This window comes from Malaya genurostris, chromosome 1, assembly GCF_030247185.1.
Source record: "Malaya genurostris strain Urasoe2022 chromosome 1, Malgen_1.1, whole genome shotgun sequence".
In the NCBI taxonomy this organism is placed as follows: Eukaryota; Metazoa; Arthropoda; class Insecta; order Diptera; family Culicidae; genus Malaya; species Malaya genurostris.
Genome location: NC_080570.1, coordinates 132,613,934 through 132,634,996, shown reverse-complemented (window position 1 = coordinate 132,634,996; position 21,063 = coordinate 132,613,934).

Here is a 21,063-nt window from a genome sequence, read left to right as displayed (position 1 = left end):
ACAAAAGCATTGAACATATCCACAATAATTCTTGATGTTGGATATGAATTTGTCGTAATTCGTTTATTGTAAGGCAAGTAATCAGTAAAATAATGGAAAGAAACATTAACGTTTGACAACTCTGCTGTCCGAAAACACAAATTTAAAAAAATAATTTCAGGCGAGACGAAGTTCGACGGGCCAGCTAGTTATTCAATAAATTGTAAATATTGATAATTATTGAGAGCACTTAGGCACCGCATTATACTACCAGTTACTTTGCATAGTGATCCAATAGAAAACTTAATTGGTTTTAAAAATAAAATCTCCAAGGTTTCAGAACAGTATCTGAGCGGTTTGATGTCTCTTGGCTGTTTTATAATATCTGCAAATGGCACAAACCGAGAATTTTATCCCTCTTGCCATAACTCAACATTAAACTCTCAATTTAATCCAATTTCGACGTTTTCCAAAAAACAACAAAACCATTCCAACCTGAGTCAAAGTCTGGGAAGAAACAATTTTAATGAGTCTAATAAGCAATAATTTTTACATCGCTTCAAGCGAAAAATATTAAACCTGCTTTAATGAATCTGCCTCCGACGAAAGAGGGATTAATTTTCCATTTACCCCTTTGCCACCTCAACATCCAGTAGGCAGCCGGAATTGGCCATATGCCTCCGAGGGAAAACGACGTCGTCGTTGTCGTCGTCATCGTCGTCGTTGTTGTCGGTTCCGATGAAACCGATTTGCCCAAGAAGCCACTTTATCGCGTTCGGCTCTAGCAAAGACGCCACCGAGGAAGTTTCCTCCTTGGGCCCGGGTTGACAGAAACTCGACCCCTTTCGGCACTGACAGAATGTTTTTTTTTTTTTGTTTTTCATTTTCACCAATGTTGCACCGGCCATAAAGTGGCATTAGCTAGCTAGCTAGCTATCCCGTCCCCGGCTTCTGGCGTGGACCAGAAGCGATTATTATTTACGATTGCCTTGCCACATTGCCGAAATAACCGATCTCACCCTGAAGCTGGGGCTTGTTGAACCCTTGAAGCTGAACAACCGCAGTGTTTCTCGAATTGACAAAGATTTGATTACCGCACCCGTTCTGTCCTGCCCTCCGACGAAGCCCATTCTGGCGAAGAAAAAGGGTTAAAACTAAGCTTCCGAAAATCATAACCGTAATCTGCCGACGAATGGAAGCCAGTTGGTTGGCTGGTTGGTTGGTGGCGGAATGTAACCAAGGGGACACAGCATCCTGAAGCCAACGCGATCAGAGGCTGGCTGAGAAGGGATTGGGATTGATGCTACGTCTCGGCTTTGACGGGGCTGTTTTCTGCATAAATTTAGCTTCCATTTTCATAATTTACGACCAGACGGTTGTTTTATGGTTTATAGGAAGTAGAAAACAATTATTGATGCAATGCGCGGAGGCAGGGTCGCAGGGAAAATGTATGCGGTACCGAACGTAGGGAATGTTTCTTGGAAGGGCGCTACAGTTATTGTAAGGAAACATCGATTCGTTTATCTAAAATAAACTCCAGATATTTTCTTACTCTCAATTTTCTTGATTCATTAAAAAAAATCATCAAAAATAATAAGTTTTCTACGTTCACAATTCGCTTCAGATTAAATCTTCAGCCTACGAAAAGAAGAGGTCGAAATCCTTGTTTTTTTACAAGGTACGCTATACCACTGAATGAAGCTAATTTAGATCGTCACCATCGGCGTACGAGCAAATATCGAATTACATGTAAATGCCACACATTCGGTGCGGTGATTTATGAATAAATCATTAACCGATTAAATCCTTTTTTTTACCCCGCTGTCCCATTCGAACAAAGCCGCACTGATGTGAAAAATTCACCCGGCCTGAAATTCGCTGAATGAAGCTTATTATCGATTTTTACGAGCTGTCAATCAGAGAGCAGTGATTTCCGTTCACCCCTCCGGCGAAGATCGGGTGGGAAAAACTGCACCAAGAAATCCTGAAAACCAACGGATCATTATCCAGCCGAAGAATTGATACATCCCTTTACACTTATTTAGCAACATTTGCCTGACGGATTACAATTAACCTTTTGGTTTGGAACTGACGCGTTTCGACGACGGTGAAATTGGAGTATGATCGATGACGGGGCGACCTGGGATTTCCGCCCACTCAGCCCACTCAGTAAGGCAAAAAATTTGCATACGTCCGCAGGCCGCCGTTTAACTATTCATTGGATTTGGTGACGAGCAGTGCTGTGATGGGGAAATGTGACCGACCGTCGAAGTTGTTATCGTACGGAAGTACTACGCTCGGCAGATATTATCAATCTTTTTCGTTCGTGTCGGCGAGATTCGTTCGACCGAGGCAACTGCGTAACGAGCGAAATGTCAGAAAACCATCAATCAGCGAGCAAATTGGGGTAGGAGGGACATCATCTTGGGTTCATCTGTCAGTCAATGGTGTCAACTTTCCCCACAAGTGGGCTAACCGAACGTGGATAAATCACCATTCGCAGGATTATTTTTTTGATCCATTACATTATTCCGAAAGGAATTGCTTTGCAATAGAGCCATATGTGACTTCATTCCTGAGGGTAGGAAACTACAAAAATGACAAAATTTGCAATAATGAACACCTAGGAATATGTGAATTCTTCAATAATTGATAGAAAAAAAAGTTGCGGGTAATGTAAGGGATACAACCGCGAGATTGACGTAGGACTGCCCACTTTAAAATTGCACATTTTTTGGTACATTGTTCTACTAATAAATCATCCCTTTCAAGTAAAATCTATTTAGTTCTTTGTAAAATGCTTTGGATTCTGAAAAAACCAAAGGTTTCTCCAATTTTCAACACAGTTGACAATTATTTCCACGGGCAAAATTTCGAACAAATCGGTTGCCTTTCGTTTGGCGAACGGCTCACAAAGTAAATCTGCCATTTGCTTGTGTGCCCTTCCCTACAGCGCTAACGTTCCGCACCGAGTCGTGGCACCCATGAAGTTGGACTTATTCTGATTGAAAATCGATTTGATAAAACCCAATTAATGTACCATGAGGAAATCCAATTAACTCTTTGCTCACATTATTCTAGATTTGCTCTAAACTGATGGTATTTACTTTCGATTTGCAAAGAAGTAATCTTTATAGCAGAGGTGGAAATAAGTCCATTTTGCGCACGAAAATGTGAATCAAGATTTCCGTTTGTGAATCAAAAAACCGAACACCGTGAATTAAAAAAAAATGGTAAGAAAACTAACATTGAGATTATTTTTTAAATTGTGGGAACTGCATATTACACAGAGTAGCGGCAGATCTTATGCACACGCCCTCTTTTTATTGCGCTGTGACAAATTTGTTCTCATTCACAGAAGACAACCATGCGCAGGCGGTGCTCTCAAAAAAAACTCATTCGCGCATTTATGTATGTACCGTGGCAGAAATGAATGTACAGCGATTCGTACGTTCACAGCGCATTTAGGAAAAACCGATGTTCGAGTGCTATAAGTCGCATGAACCGATAAGTCCCCGATCACAGTATGACATTTACACAATTTTTTAACAATATTAAATCCTATATTTTGAATCTGTAACTATTCAAACAATCTAAAGCTTTTTTATATGCTTCTTCAAAATCCAGGCTCAACACCACCTTATAATTTATTTAAAATTGTTTGGGTGGTCATACATAAAAATATTCAAATATGATCTAGATTTAATCGAGTACTTCGTCTTGTGCATCGAAATTGCGTGTATTCACACACATTTCATTCACATCTAACTTCAAATTTCATGTATCTCTTGTCACTGTGTTAGTGTCTTTGCCATGCACATGAGTTCCTGCAAAGATTCAAGAAAAGAGAGAATTACTCAGCTCAGCGCTAATATTTGTTGTTCTCTGTCTCGTTTTGGCTCCGTGAGAGCTTGTATGCAAACGTTCAGGGGAGGTTTCAGTAGCTTATGCTTATGGTAGTTGAAAACAAATTGCTGTCTCAGTTGCAACTTCGAAGCGGTTTTATTGATGAAGTTATTGACAGGTTTGCTCGATGTACAGAGGGCCGAATTCTTCTCCTGTATCATGAAACGTTTAATAAAAAATTCCCATCCAAAAATATATCGCTATTTTATTGTATTGAAAAATACAGCGATTATCCATTCCTCAATCTTTAGTTTTCACTTACAACGAACTGTTACATTTGATATCATACCATATAAATCAATACGTTTGCTCTGAAAGTGCCGGCTAAGATTTTATCCAGTTAATTCATTTAAAGTTTTTTGTCCAGTTCTTGCACTAAAAATGACTTTAAACGTTTTCTGCTTCCAGTTTAAGTCCGGTTTTGGTACACAAAATATTAATGAGGTTTTTGTATTCAAAACAACTTGAAGGGAGTTTCAACGATTAGTTGCACTTATAAGCCGTTCATATAACGCTCAATCACTTTTTAAAATCTGCCATGTTTCAAACAGTATCACAAGCAGAGATTTTTTGATAAAAAGTTTAGGAAATTAATGTTTCATTCATGTCTATTCATGTTAACTTGAATATGTGTATTAGGCCTCAGAAAACTTTTTCGTTGTTATCGCTTATTTAATCACGATGTAAAAATTTAAAATTATATTGGTTTTTAACTTCAAAATGGAACTGGTATCGTTCGATTTTCACGAACTTAGATTTAAAACGAAGTTATTGTTTATTGATTTTCATTCAGATCCAACTTCCGACTCAGCAAAAAAAAATAAAACTGGCATACAAATGAACACAAAAGGTTATAAATCCTCAAAAATGATCTCACACTTACATTTCAAATTACGTTATATGTTGAATATATTAATAGAATCAGAAATATATTTAAAAAATATGGCGAGTTTGAATTGTATGCTCATTTGAATGAACGTTTACCTGAGAAACTACGAATAGTTAGCGATGCCCATACGTAAATGATCCTGCAGTTGAATTCTTGACATTCACAGGAAGTGAAACAGTTAACTTCGAAGATACTCTTGAATCAAATCGTAATCACTAGCGAAGATGATCGTTTGTGATTTTTCCCTACACATAAAGTGATCTTTGATACTGATCCAATCCTTTTAAGATCAGTTGATCGGTGATCGTTGAATCACGTCGATCAAAATCAATACTGATCCTCCGTCACACAAAATTGGTAGTAATTTTGAGCTACTATCATCACTGATTCCTGTAAGATCAAATCACTGGACGATTTGATCAGCTTTTGAGCATTGTGGAAGAAAATCACATATGAACAAGATCGGACTTGAGTGCCGATTGATTTACGTCTAGAACCGGAATACAGGAATTTTTACCTAAGGATACCGCGTGTCAATACGCCGATAAATCGTGGAAAATTGCCAATTTTGTATCTTTTGGAAGTTTAGTAATGGGTAATAAGAAAAATTATAGGAGCATGTACATCAATCATTTTTGTCAATGTGAGGAAAATTGCCAATTTGTAACTTCCAGGAATGCTCCTTTAAGAGTCCTTATCACCAGAGTTGGAAAAAATGCTGGTTTCGTTACGGCACGGTTTACGAAGTTTCAACACATGTTCTGGTTTGATAAAAACCGTGTTCGAATTCGCAACCTGTTGTTTAATTTGCAATGAAAACAATGCTAGATGAAGGGTTTATGAAAATAATCAGTTTGGATCGTACTTACATTGATAATCTTTGTTTTACTTCCAACTGGTTGATGTTGATGATGATGTTCATGTACTATTTAGATTAAACCCAATAAAAGGCTATTAACATTAATTTGATTTATAGAAGTAACAAAAGCGCAACGTTTGAATGATGCATTCGAATTGGTGTAGCAAAATCTTGCATTCCTGTTACTTCTGTGTATGATATTCAAGCTAAATAGGGTAATATTAATTTATGCAGCTGATTAATATTACCCTATTTAGTTTGAATATCATACACAGAAGTAACAGGAGTGCAGGATTTGTTCGCACAATGATTGGACATGTTTTTCTTATTATTATAATTATTAATCGCAACATGCATTACCTGTTTTTATTGATGATATTACTCCACTACGATGGTATTGCTGAATAAAAATTCAAACACATCACGACGCATAGAATTTCGATGCGACCGACAAAGTAACTCTCCTAACGAGCCATCGGATAATCCATACCCGAGAAAATTGAGCTATAATCAGTTTTGACGTTTACGTTACTCATACCATTATATTACCGGAACAGTAAGTTACAGTCATTTGTACTTCAAATCAGTTTAATGAACGCAGTGTAGCGTTAAAACGAGTTTAACTTGGTTGAAATGTTGATTCCGAATCAGACAGTGATAGCCTGTTCGCACTATACCGGGACTATCCGGGACCCTTTTTTTCCTCATCGGCGATGACTGAGCTGCCAGCGTGTGTATGTATTGAAATCCCGGATCCGGCATGAAATCCATTTGGTTGCCACCGGTTTCCGTCCCGGTCGTCCCAGTATAGTGCGAACAGGCTATGATACTGATAACGATGAAGACATGTTTAAATTCTAAGTAAAACCAAAATTTATCTCATCAAAATCCATTCGTTTCAAAATTGATTATAATATCTACAAACAATATGTGATATGAAGAGATTTTATTTTTTATTTACGGTGAATCAAATCAAATGCTTCGTAGTTCTTTAGATAACATTTAGAGCCACTAGAACAGCTAATTTCGTATAATGTTTCCCATCGTTGTCTTTCTCTCCAAAGCTCACGACCAGCAGCAGGATGACGCAATCGCTTGAACTGCTCACAAGTCCCTGTGCCGGTTGCTTTCAAACTTATTCAATTTCGGTTAAGAGCTTTCTTTTCACGTGATTTCGTTTCCAGATTTTTCACAAATGGGCGATTCCAACGGTCACAAAAATAGGAATGTATAGAATTTTTTATATCGATTATTTCATTTCGGATTTGCATATTTCAATGTAAGCAACTATCAAAATTCTGTACGGGATTCATTCCAGGTTTTCAGAAGGACCAAATTGTGAAATTCTCTACGATAATGAACGCTGCTCGAAGCATTTTTCTCGAGTGTGGAGCAGCCAAATGCTGGCTTTATTTGCACTCGTTTGGTGATAATTTCGCAGTGCGAAAAGTGTACGAAGCTAATCAAATTATTCTAGATTTGTACTTAACTGATGATTTTTCCCTTCGATTTGCAAAGAAGCTAACAAACGTCAAACTGGGTCTATTTATCAGAATCAGAACTAATTGGCTCAAGTGGCACGTTCCCAACTGGGACTATTTGAAGATATGATTGATTTTGAAGTTTCGTGTTTGGACCTATTTTTTCACTATTTAAACAATGTTTACGTAATAAACGTTATACTAACAAAAATCTTACAGCTTCTTCCATTCGTTTCGTGAATTGAAGAAAACATTTAAGCTGAAAAAAAGTTATTAAGAAATCAAATCTGGAGTAGTTTCGTTACACTTTCACGTTGTGGGCTTTTGAACCATCATTGATCTTGACCGCCAGTCGTCGATTGCCATTGTCGGGCTCAGCACATTATAAAGATTTCATTTTTGCGACTGCTGTCTGTATGGATTCAGTGGAAACGTTAGGTCCCGGCAGGGTTATTTGGTACGGTGTTAGGATTTCTCTAGAACATTAAACCGACTTGCACGCTGTGTGATTCGTTACTGCCGTGGAAAAGAATTCTATGCTCATCACCCAAATAGGTCATTTGTGATTTTTTATACGTCGTTCGCCTTGCATGAGAAGCAATGATTTTTGTCGGAGTTCTGTTAAATTATCGCATTCGAGGCGTTGAACGACCTCGATCCATCCAAGTCGAATTGTCTTGCCCGTACAAGTGCTCGACTCAAGAAGACTTTCGTATCAAGATGAATTATGCGGACCTATCACATCTCATCACCAACATTAACAAACTTTCTTTACTTTGCAGAAAATTCGAGATTCTGAAAGATGTTTCGAAAGTATATTTCGCCGTGATACACATAAGGATATGAGAAATACAAAAGATAACTGCTACCCAAACGTTCAAAACAGAAATTAATAGTGATTTTGACTAAAGACTGCCCCAGAAAGTATGGACGCACTTTGATTTCGCTGTACATAATGCCCAAGTGTTAGATATTCAAATTTTATTCGATATACAGATAATATTAGACTACAACAACAGAATATTATTCTCAACATTTGCTACTTAGCCAATGTAGACTAGCTGGTGCACCTTCTTGCAAACGTTCCTCATTAAATTCCGTGCAGACTTCTTGGCGACAAGTTTTGACACTTTTTTCCAATCTTTTTCGAACTGTTGAATGGTTTCGGCTGCCGGGGCATGTTTTCTAAGATGTGCCTTCGTTAATGTCCAAAATTCCTCAATTGGTCGAAGTTGAGGGCAATTTGGTGGTCTTTTAGGACGAAAGTGACATTTTTTGGTAGTATACCATTCTACCGTTGATTTCGAGTAGTGGCAAGAAGCAAGATCTCGCCAGAAGACAACAGGATCCTTGTGGCTTCGAATCATGGGTAAAAGTCGTTTTTGTAAACATTCCTTGATGTATATTTCACTGTTCATTGAAGCAGTGGTGATGAAGGGTTTCGAAGTCTTACCGCAGCTACAAATGGCTTTCCAGACCATAGCTTTCTTACCAAATTTATCGTCTTCAATCGATGTCTCGGACTGGTTTAACACATGCCCTTCTCGCACCGTATAATAATGTGGTCCCGGCAAGGATTTGTAATCGAGTTTCACGTAGGTTTCGTCGTCCATGATTAAGCAGTTCGAATTTCCAGCAAGAACCGTATTGTACAGCTTTCGCACCCTCGGCCTGATCGATGCTTCTTTTTTCGAACTACGTATTGATTGTTTCTGCTTCTTATAGGTTCGAAGATTCAAACGTTCTTTAGCACGAAGAACATTTGACTTCGAAGTGCCCACTTTTTTAGCCACATGCCGTACTGAAACCTCCTTCCTTTGATCGAACGCCTTCAGTACACGTTTATTCAACTGAGGGTTAGCAGGACCTTTTTTTCGACTCGTTTTCGGTTTATCATCAAAGGTGTTATCCTCACCGAACTTCCTGATTGCATTTCGCACGGCTTTTTCACTTACTCCTTCTATTTTTGCTATCTTTCTTAGTTACAGTCCGCGTTCTGTGCACCATTTGTACATAATTTTTGGTCATTGTTCTGCTGAAAGTCCACACATTTCAGTAAAAATAGAAATTGTAATTTGGAAAGAAGTTAAACAGATTTCACCGAAGATCTTTTTTTTTGCTACGACATCTTTTTGCTCGGAAAACATTTCCTTCTTGGTAAGAAGAATTTTAAGGTAGACCTCATCAGGATGATCTGATTGACGCTTTTTAATTTCAGTTTCAATTATAATAGCGCCTTCTTGTGTTATCAGATTTTACTCTGAATGTCTTTCTTTTCCTTCTCATCTTTTATTTCGATCCCAGCCCACTGGAATTAGTTTCTGTCAAACTTGTTCTCCAGCAGACATAAAACCTCCTCATCTTTTGCATCAATAGATCAAAATCATCCAAATGATACATTTCTAAATCTAGTGCTTCTATACCCAAGTAGCAATCCGCAATTAGATTTGATACGACGAAGTCCAAACTATGTTGCAACAAGAGCACGAATATGTGTTTTATGTTATACTGGTTAAAACATGGTGACAGCAATGTTTCATCATAACATAACTAGTTACGAAATAGTTATTTAGGTTTCCAATCATAACATCATAACATGTTACTTAATCCAAACATATTTTTATCACAACAATGCTTCTAGCTACTAGTTGAAAATAAGTTTATTTGACTTCAATAGTAGCAACCCATAACTAGTTTTGACACCACTTAACCCAACTGTGTTGCAACAAGAGCACGAACATGTTTTTTATGTTATACTGGTTAAAACAAGGTGACAGCAGTGTTTCTCTATAACGTAAACATTAAACTATCTATCATTTGCAAGTTATTGTTACTTGATTCTAACATATCTTTAATCGCAGCTAGGTTTTTAGCTACTAGTTGGAAAAAGGTTTATTTTCCGTTGCGAAACCATTATAGATACGTTAACGTAATTGATATAGCAATAACATAGATATTATAAGATTATAACATATAATTTCTTCATTGATTCAGATAGTTATCGGTAGGTTTTCCCAACGTTATGATAACTAAAATGCAAACAAAACAACCTTTGTTGGCTTGAATATGGCGAACACAATATGGAGTCGCAAGAAGTGTATGAAACGTAGATAAAACCAAGATATTACTTTTTTCAAAACTACTTTTTGCCGAAAATAGTGAAAGGCAGAATAGTCATTTCTGTTCTATACACTGACATAAACACGAAGAAAATAATATAGGGATTGATCATCGATTGTGATAATATTATAGTTCTCATGATATATGAATTTAAAATGATGAGGAATCACTCTACTTGGAATAATTTTGAGCATTCTGAACATAGGGTTATTTTGTTGTTTATTTTCATATCTTTATAAACAGATTTTGATTGAAGGCGCATAAAAAACAGTTAAGTAAAATTGAATTCCGCTCGACAGTTTTTGGATTGTTGTGAAATTTGTACCTTGTATCAAGTTTGTGACTTAAGGTACTCTTCTGCTTTTTTATTGATGATAGAAAAGTATTCTGGATTCATTCAATGTTTATAATGTCGATGGTGACTAAGTTTCAACTAGTTTACTTGGAAACAAGTTATTTTCAAGTTATGAAAAGATAAGTTATTTCAGTACGGCATTACAACGTAACGACAACTTATTTTTAGCCGACTTAACAACTAGTAGAAACTGCGCTTTTTGAGTCATGCAAGTGGTTAGATGTTAGTAACAATCACTCAAATATCTGGTTGCAAACTAGTCACAAAAATTGTTACTTGGGTAATAACTAAATCTAATGAGACAGTAACATAGGAAACGATTTCTAGATAACATTACGTGATAAATGAAACTCGAATGAATTGAAACATTTGTTCAATATGCGACACATGCTAGCAATGGGCTCGTTGTATCCATAATTAGTTCTAACATAGGCAATCCGAAGAAAAAAAAATTGGATCGAAGATTACAATCAGTTTGCAGCGGTCATGGTAACTCGGTAAGTTTAAAGGATATCACCATGGAAGACGTCTAAGCTTGAATACAGACTTTTTGCTACTAAAAGAGATGACGGAGCATTCAGCGACATTTAAAACCATTTTGAAAGTAATCGACGAACGATAGTTTCATGCACTTGATCGAAAAATTTAGATTGTTGTGATACAATAAAATTATAAACGGTTCAAGGTGACTTCCTTAGGGAACTCTTGAGGTAGCAGCAAATGGTGAGGTTGTACAGGCTCCTATTTTCACTATCATTTCATAACTAGTTAGATATGATCGGAGCCAATTAAAAAATGATCCGTTTAATCCCTGTATACTTAACTTATGTTATGTGATGATTGATTTCGTCGAACTCAGCAGGGGAAGTTGAAAGCTTTGGCATGGATCCAAGCTGAGTCACAGATATGTAGTCAGAGCAACTATGTGTTATAAAATGCAGAACTATAATTTCAAACAGCTTCGATACAGCGCACGAAGCATCAATTCCACGCTAGTTGGATACTTTCCTTTTTGCCTTTCTCATATAGAAAGGTTATGCAATCACTTGAAAACCCGACTAGTGAAAATTGGCCCGGAGGGCCAAGTGTCATATACCATTCGACTCAGTTCGTCGAGCTGAGCAATGTCTGTGTGTGTGTGTGTGTGTGTGTGTGTGTGTGTGTGTGTGTGTGTGTGTGTGTGTGTGTGTGTGTGTGTGTGTGTGTGTGTGTGTGTGTGTGTATGTGTCAAATAATCTCACTAGGTTTTCTCGAACATGGCTGAACCGATTTTGACAAACTTGGATTCAAATGAAAGGTCTCGTGGTCCCATACGGAATTCCTGAATTTCATTCGGATCCGACTTCCGGTTCCGGAATTATAGGATAAAGTGTGTTCAATAGCGTACACCGTCACTTAAACCGGCGAAACAAAACACGTAAAAATTCTTCTTAACTGGTCTCAAAACCACACAAATCGAAAGTCATTATCAGTAGGCAACTAAACAAACCGATTCCGGCTATCCTCGTTCCCGGTATCCGGTTCCGGAAGTACCGGAAATAGTGGTCATATATACCAAAATAAATCTCACTCACTTTTCTCAGCGATGGTTTGACCGATTTCCACAAACTTAGATTCAAATGAAAGGTCTCGTGGTCCCATACGGAATTCCTGAATTTCATCCGGATCCGACTTCCGGTTCCGGAATTATAGGGTAAAGTGTGTTCAATATTGTACACCGTCACTTAAAATATTTTCGGATACAACAAACAATTGAATCGTAATTTAGAGTGCGTACTAGTAGAGTTGGTGGTCGGTTCTTTGGTTTGTGGAAATGTGGATGACTCACGCAATCAAAGCATTGTTTTATTCTGTATGTTATACTAGTTAATGCACAAACAATCTCTTGGTTTGTTTCAAAAATGGAAGAGATAAATTTTGAATGGAAGACCACAATATTATATGTACATGAGAAAGGCATCATTACACCACTAGGTGGATTAAAACAGGTTTTTTCACATTGGATTTCTTCCATATTTCATGAAAAATTCCAGAACGCAAAAAACAATTGAGAATGTTGGATAGTGGAACCAACAAATTATTAGAACACTTTCTTATCACCACGGATGGAATCCCGGAACTTCTTCGTTTCTTTAATTGTCAGACTTTGCTTCGTAAGCATGTCGTGCAAATTTTGCTTCAAGAATGCGATTTTTATCATTCACAAAATTTGTTACCATATTATTGAAGAATCGCATTCCACTTATTACGTTCTTTGCATTATTGAATGCATTTTCACTGAGACGATATTTTCCATCAGACATCAATATCCTTGAGTGCGAAAATCTTCTTTCGATTTCTGCATTGGAATGGGAAAACGAAATCACATATATCGAAAAGTTTTTGTAATTCCTGGTAACAGCTCTGTTGAAATAGCAACTTGTATCACTTTGTCCACTGAAGAAATCATTTGCTAGAACCGCCTTCTAGTAAATTTTAGTTTTATCAAGGTGAAAATTCACCAATTCGGCCAGCTCAACCAATTGCTGAAACGTTCGCCCATCTTCAATTTTTTATGGTGCCATAAAACTCACAAGCTTCAAAAATTTGCCAGAGCACCGAAATCTTAGCAGAAAGAGCGCAAAATCCGCAGAAATCGCGAAATCCGCGAAAAGCGCGAAATCCGGGTCATTATAATGATCATCACAAGTCTTGTGCGTTGTTGTGCTATGTTAATATATGTTAAGAAGGTTTTAGAAATGTGTTACATAAATAGCATGACAGTAAACGTGAATAAATGTAATACAATAACCTTCTCCCGGGCACAATCACAAATTTTATTTGAATACTCTTAAATGACAGTTTCAGTGGAAAATTTGAAAGTGTCTGTTAAAAACATCAGTAGAAGGCACACCGAGAAATAGGTACAAAAGTAATCTTCAGTAGCATTATTTTTTTCATCTGAGGTCTTCTCCCGAAACAAAATCCTGGGAACGGGGGCCTGTATATGAATGATCACACCATTTTGGTTGCATTACCTTCTCAAATGAATGGGCAAAATCTTTTTTGAAAGTCACTGACAACATCGATAAGAAAGTTCGTAGTCCGTCTCTAGTTCCAAATTGATTGGCAGAATGATTTGGGATAATTTGAGAGCTCTAAATGTGGCAATTTTATAAGTGATAATCAGTTCATAGGAATTGAAGCAGACTGATTTGACGAACCTGACTCGAGTTTATTGGATCGTTTTAGAATAAATTTCGCCATGCCACATGAAGAATGACGAATGGTGATTGCAATAGCGAAAGTATTGTAGTTTCGATCAGCTCATAATCATACGGCAAAATGGCACGACGCCGCGATGATTGCACCAAGTAAGATATCATTTCTAGCACAAAACCCAAGCCAATCGTTTCCACCAAATACAATTTTGCAGTCAACAAACAGTCACATTTTACGACTCGAGCTGTAAAATTTCATATTGAAATCGATAAACTTCACGCTGCAGCCGCCGAAGCATCGCATCGATTCGCAAATACCGTTCCGTAAAAGCTCATAAATTGCTCAGTCCCATCGTCATCATCATCATCCTCGGCCCGGGTGCTGACGGCTCGAAGTGTACAAATTTAATAAGCCATGTGCGTGTTCCGTTCATCAGCTGCTGATGTTGCTACCGGTTTTACCATTTTATAGTTATTACCATTGTCACAAAGCTGCCCTAATCCTGGACCATAATGACGATAATGGCAATGGCATATTACCGGGACTCACACATTTTTCCCCACGTAGTTCAGAAATCCTTCGCCGAAGATGGTGTGTCATGTTCGATGAAATAAATCTCGTTTTAATTGTCCCCGTCATGGAGTAGCGTCCATTGGGTTGCAGACGAAGAACGGGGCAAAAGATTAAGAAACATTGCAATCGCGTCGCGGTGACGACTTTGTCAGTTTGCTTTGCTGTACCGAGGGCCCAGTCAGCGAAAATAACACACGTTCCTACGACGGGATCTCCGGCCAAACCAGAGTCCATGGCCATTAGTGTGCGTTCGATTGTACAGCACAGATCAAATCACATCATCACCTTGGAAACCCGCTCTTCCCCCGTCGTCGTCCTGTCCGAGGCATATGTGAGCATCCCCCTAGCTAACAAGATTGCAGTCTTTGATTGTTGTGCCTAGATTAATTCCATCAAAGTCCCGGTAAGAACAGAAGACTATAAAAGCCCCGGGGGAATGTTCGCCTCCAAACAGCAACGGAATCCAGTAGGAGATGAAATCTAATATCTCTCCTCTGGCCTGGGCTCGGAGAATCCAGAACCGAACAAAGATAGATATTAATTGGTGGTTAAAAGGATTCCTTCAATTGAAAATGATGGCCTGTTGGCTTGTTGTCCGTTCCCCTGGCCCTGACACACACACGTACAACGGGAATCAATCAAATCACGACGAGTGCTGCATTTGAGGAAAGATTTACGACCGACTTGATAGTGCAATTTAGCATACCTCAGGCACGGCACCGGCCGGAAGGGGTAACCATTGGAAACCACACGAACTAACTATCAGGGAGCTCAATTTCTTTGAAAGTTAGATGCCCCATAACTTGACCCTTTTCTATTCCGAAAAAAAAAAACAAAGAAGCAAGGTTGACGACTCACATTCTGGAAATGCCCGATGCAGGAGTACAAGGCAATAAACGTAAATTTTATGAATGCTTTGGTTTTCTTTGAGCCCAGCAATTATTTGCATGTTTGAGATGGACATGGTTTGAAATGAGGGACTTAAGGATATCCAGGCTACCGATTTATTGGTCAGTGTAGAAAATACATTGTCCTGTTTTATGATTCAATTTTCATCAGTTATCTTATGGCACCAGTAGATGTAGATTTCAACTTCTTTTGATTAGTTTTGGGATACCAAACGATACTTCTGCACCGATGAATTAAAAGCCATAAAAACGAAATTCCAAGCGACAGTCGCAAACGGACACCAAACAAACGATGCGCTCTACCAACGTCGGAGGCAAATCTTTTTTTTATTAGCGACGATGATCCTTCGAAAATTGAACCAATTTCCGAGCAATTCCAGTATGCAAATTTCTACGACATCACTCATCCAATTTATTCTTCTATTATTTTCACGTATGACATTCTGCTGATTATGCAAAAGGTGCAACGGCACGAGACTGACGTAAGGAAGAGAAAAGGAAAAACGCCTCTCGAACGGGGAAAAAAATTTTTTTTCTCCCGAAGGCAATCCATCAAGCAGAGCAACGAAGCAAGCAAACGATTCGAGATTGAGAATAGAAACCAAAATCTGCATATCCCTGTTGAATCCGAATCCCAACCCCCCCACGTGCACGTGTGATTTATCCCGTTGCTGACGGAAGAAAGGTAAGAAAGAAAGAAAATATTTTCATTATTCATTTGTGAAATGAAAGCTAATTCGGCAAATTCGTCCGGAAATCAACCGTAGGATCATTTTTTCACTACTGTCAGCAATTTCGGGCGTTTCTAAGTCCCAACGAGTTCCGGACGGTTCTTTATGGAAATGAGAGAAGGTTCGCAACTGTTTCTTCTTTTTCTCGAGACACAGACAAACACACGCACCCACTCATGCCTCCGGGGGGAACAAATGGAAAATCTTCCACTTACTTTGCATCAATGATAAGTAATTGCAGTTGTTCGAGATGGGAGATTTCGAGTTGCGAGGCCAGGACTTGCCGGTGACTTTTGCACCCATCCGTTTCTACCACTTTTACTACCGAGAAGAAAAGTGCATGCATGTGTAAAATCTACTTACCTTTCACAAATTTCTGGTGCTAGTGCTAGTGCTTACGCTTTTGTGGAAAACCGTTTGACTCGGCACCAGAAGAAACGGAAAAACAAATTCAAGAGCTTCCACTTACATATAGTATCAGTAATGGTACTTGAGCACACAGAGAAAGGAATCCGAGTACCGAGTCGGTGGCAATGGAAGGGCAAAAAAACTAGGATACAATTTAGGATCTACTTTTTTGTACTCTCTACTGTTGGCTTTACCTTTTGGTACTGTTTGTGCCGTCGAGTTCTGGAAAAATAAATGCCATTTTATATTTCAAAGTACTTCGGTGAAGTCAAGCGAAACTAAATGGCACTTCTCGTTGGATCCGATGCAAACTCACTTATTCGGGACAGGAGCGAGTGACTTTGTTTACGAATCACTTGTGTCATTCTATTTGATTTTGGATTCGGGCAAGAATATCGTCATTCGTACTGTTTTTCCATTGACGTTCTGATTGGCTGGTGCTGTCATAGGTTAAATCAAACAGGTTTTTCAATAGTGTACTATCATAAAATTGTGATCATATTTCCGATGACATGTCGCAAGAATTATGTTGAGATATTCACGTTCAAAAACTCAGTGGGTAAATTTTGAAAAGTATACTAAAGTAAGTAAGTATTCACAACAAAATTATTTTTTTTATTTAACATTATGAGAAAACTTGGCAGCCTTGCGATACGAAATGTGATGAAAACAAAGCGCAAGTGAAATAAGCGCAAATTTTCATCTCATATTTTTCATTGCTTTTATTGCATATCAGGTAATTTCAGAAGTCTTTAATCGTAGAATAAACAATTGGAAAGTGAACATTACTAATTATAAAGTCATCCAACATTGAATAGTGGTGTAATTATTTGAAGTAGTGATCATGTTTTGAGACGAATCGATTAGTAAATATTCAGAAACATGATGAATTGTAAAATTTCAGACGAAAGTGGTTCCTAAATCAAAAAGTGAGTTTATTTTAAATGAAAAATTAGAGGGTTCTATTCAAGACACGACCGAGCACAATAACATTAAAATTGCAACGTTTCTAGGGTCTTCATAATAAATACAAAAATAAAGATGATAATGATGATGATACACTAAACTAAAAACTTATTCAATTGACTAGTTACAAACCTACTCTAGTTTACCGTTTAGATTGTTAGCGAATGATAAAATTGACAATTAGATTCTTTCTTGATAATTGATTCTATTTAATTTTGACCCCTTTCCACAAATTTTTACATTGTCAAGTTTTTGAATAACGTTCCTTAACTAAAAGTCAATTATGATGAATTCAAAGCTACTTGAAAGTTCAATTTTAGATACAAACAACCTAAAGATTTGAACCTGAACAAATCAAACTATTTTATTTTACGATAATAATTTTCGAGAAACGTACAAACTTATTAATTTTATAAACAGTTAATCGATCCAAGAGAAGGTTTTATATATTTTAACGAAAAGTGTTGTACCAGTAAACTCAGTAGTAGTGTAATTTTATTAATCCCTCTTCAAGAACGAATGGACGGATTTACATGATTCTTTTTTTTTGTTTGATCAGTTTTTACCCCCACCGGGTTCGTACATAAAAAAAAAATAGGAAAACTTGCCGGAAAAGTGAAAAAATCCATAAAGTTGTTTTGTATGGACAATGGAATTGTCCACTGAAAAAGTCGCCAATGATTGCTAGATCATCGATAGGTGTTTGGCGCATAGCGAGTTGCATAAGAGCAAATTCAGCAGCTAGAAGTTCTATATGCTGGGGCTGCCAGTTTTTCTTGTTACAAAATTCAGATTTAAATTTTGTAACTGACATAAATTATGCATCTAGAACTAAACCACTCCTGAACATGCCCTAAGTGTTTGGTCGTCGAAGAAAGGAATACTAGATCGTTGAAAGAATCTTTCGGCGCGCAACGAATTGTTTTGTGTGAAGTTTTCACATGCATACTTGATTCATGTTATTTGTCATTTCGAGCCACGTGCTTAATTGGATATCAAAATGATTGCTCGCAAACGACTCAATAACGGAATGCATGTGACTGTTCTAGAAAACCGCTGTAGGCAGGAGAAAAAGTTCTGATATCGTAGTTCATGGATTGTGTGTAATGGAGTTAGATAAATAATATTGGTCATCGTGAGCGCGAGTTAAACAAATCAGAAAATTCAGAAAAATCAGAAATCAATGAAGAGATTGTTCTGTAGAAGCGCTAATGTCAAACTAATAGATTTTTCTTGCTTTCTAATGATTTAGCGCAAATAATAAGTGGCCATTAGATAACAATGTTCAATATAATTATCATAATGAATTTATACTGCGATTTAATATTTCATATTCTGGGAAGAATGTTCAAATTGGCAAGATCAATATCAAATAAAAATTTAAGCGACGTCTCACTAAGCAACCAAAAGTTCCACAGTACCTGACAGGCCCGTGTGGGGTTTCAAGAGAGAGTTCAAGGGAGGGTTCAAAAGAAGGGGGGCAGGTTTTCAAGAGGAGTGAAAAGGAGGGTGGAGATTCAAGGGTGGAGAAGGCGCACAAATTTGAAGGAAAAGTCAAGTTATTTGCATTTTTATATAATAGGTACTCTATTGTTCATGGAACCTAATGTTGACAAATTTCCCATTTTCGCGGAGAGGGGGGTAGAGCAGTGGTGTGGATGTAGTTATTAAAACCCCTAAACCCCCTCCCCTCCTACGCACGATCCCGGCACCTGAACAATATCTACTTTATTAGAGCCCCAAAGTACTCGTGGCACTTTTAGGCAACTTGAATATACAGAATAAGTTCTGAGAAAACTTTCTCGCTGCTTAAAAACTGTACAAGGAACTGCTTTTTTATCCATTACCGAAAGCAAGAATCACATCTGGAAGAGAAAGCGTGACACCTTATATCCATTATGTCGAAGCCATTAGAGAGAGATTCTTTATTAACTCAAATGATGGAATGATAATCTGTGCATTTGCTCAATTTTTTCTTAACAGAAGTATTTCACATTTTCACATAAATTTTTAGTGATATTGCTTTTTTGAGCTAAAGCGAATGTGTGTCGAATTCCGTTGATTGTAGGATAAGTAATCAGAAAAATAATGGAGATAAACGTTACCTACTTAGTCGTTTGACAATTCTGCTGTCCTAAAACATAAATTCGAACAAATAATTTTTGGGAGAGACGAAGTTCGACGAGTCAGCTAGTATATTTATAGATTTCTCTTCATACTACGCATAACGATGCGGTGTTTTTTATGCAGGACGCAAAGCCTCCTATGCCGAACAAGAAGTTGACGTCATTTTGTACAACTATGATTGGTGGATGAAAACATAGGTCGATTCTAACCATTTTTTCAATAGTATGCTATTGAAATACTCCAACGACGTTGCCATATATGTTTAAGTTGAAGGTTTCCGAATCGATTGGTTGTTAAATTATATCAATCCATCAACAAATGACTGAGTTATTAACTTTCAAAATTATGACTTAAAACGTGTTTAATCCACCTAGCAGTGAGATGATACCTTTTTTATCAATTCGCATGTGTTTTTTGCATGAATATTCTTCGGTGTTTAAGTTTTCATGACATTATTCTAATGACCGTCGTTTTAAGCGACAATTTGAGATTTTAATCACTCATTACTCTGTAATGTCGAAACTGCAAATCGGATCAAATTTGAATCTAAAAATGTGATAATCGATTGAACATACCATGATATGTAAGTTCCACTTTAGATTTTATGGTAATTTAAAGTACTTCCAGAGCCGGTATTCAGGAACCAGCATAACCCAAACCGATTCGTATGGCCATGAATTGACTTGGCGAATAAATTGCAATAGTTTTGAGTCCAACTTTGAAGCTTTTCGGGATTGTCATCTTCCATATCGGTTTGAATTTTAAAAATTCATCATCCTATCATTCCTGAATCGGAAGTCAGAATTGGATAAAATTCATTAATTTTGTATGGGACCATAAATCCTTTATTTTGAATTTTAGTTTTTGAAATTTGATTTGGCTTTTTTTGAGAAAACGATTGAGCTTTGAGAAACGATTCGATACTGAAACCGGAATTCGAAAATCGGTGTAGCCGAGGTCAGATAAATTCACATGAGTAGCTGTATAGTTTACATTTGTTTCAAAATATTTGAAAATCAGTGAAGACATCTTTGAGAAATCATAGCACGAATTAAGTTTTTAGGTGCTTTCTGAATTGAAAACTGAATACCACTAAAACTGAAGAAAGTTATTTTTTTTATCGACTATCCAAATCTGCTTACCTGATAAACCTGATTAATTTATGTGGAATAGACATTTTTATACCAATCACCCTGTGTCCCCGAAATTGGAAGTTGGATCTGACTGAAGAGCAAGATGTTTTATAGAATCTTGAAACTTTTCATTTGAATCTTAGATGATTCTTAGATTTCATTTGAATCTTAGATCGGATCAGCCATCTACGAGAAGAATGAGTTACACAATTTCGATTTCGTTTTTACATATCATCCTGTAGTTCCTGAGCCAGAGGTCGAAACCAAACATAATTTAGGAACTTTGTTTGGGAGCATACGACTTTTCGTATGAATCTGAATTTGTAGAAAAGAAATTTTCCGAGAAAATTGAGTGAAATTATTTGTCACAACTGATTCGAATGGTATATGGATGTTATGTTCTTCCAGCATTTATTGCTGTAAGTAA